The sequence below is a fragment of the Agelaius phoeniceus genome, chromosome 4, assembly GCF_051311805.1.
Source record: "Agelaius phoeniceus isolate bAgePho1 chromosome 4, bAgePho1.hap1, whole genome shotgun sequence".
Classification (NCBI taxonomy): domain Eukaryota; kingdom Metazoa; phylum Chordata; class Aves; order Passeriformes; family Icteridae; genus Agelaius; species Agelaius phoeniceus.
In genome coordinates this window covers 15,001-15,397 of record NC_135268.1, presented here as the reverse complement: position 1 = coordinate 15,397, position 397 = coordinate 15,001, and the positions used below count along the sequence as shown (strand labels likewise).

The 397-nt window shown below is 67.8% G+C and overlaps 1 long non-coding RNA gene across 1 annotated transcript in view; it reads left to right on the top strand.

Annotated features, from left to right (window-relative positions):
* The window catches only part of LOC143693785 (uncharacterized), an 8,961-nt gene continuing 8,564 nt past the window's right edge, over positions 1 to 397 (top strand). Inside the window, exon 1 of the long non-coding RNA XR_013181732.1 lies at positions 1 to 299. This is a non-coding gene — a long non-coding RNA (uncharacterized LOC143693785). The remainder of the gene's footprint in view (positions 300 to 397) is intronic.

Below are 397 nucleotides of genomic sequence, written 5' to 3'. Positions count from 1 at the left end.
GCGGCGCCCCCGGCTGGGGTGGGCGGCAGTGCTGCCGCCTTGTGGGCAGAGCGCGGTACTGCAGCCCGCCGCCGCCAGGCAGCCCTCTTGGGCGTGGCGCGTGGCGGAGTTTGTTTGACCTTCTCAAAAGGGCGGAAGAACGGAGGGCCCCCGGCGGTGTGTCTATCCGGAATGCCTGCACGGAACACCGATGCCGGCGCGGCCCCGACGAGCTTTTCTGTGGCGTTTCAATTGCGATGATGGCATTCCGGTTCGCCTGCAGGGTTCGGCGTCGCGGGAAATCGTTTCTAGGGCTCGAGGTGGGTGTCGGCATTTTGATCAGGCAGCTGGCAAAACGGCTACGCCTTGGGGTCTTTCCAAGGGGCGCTGGGGGCGTGGCCGGGGCGGGGCGCCGTGT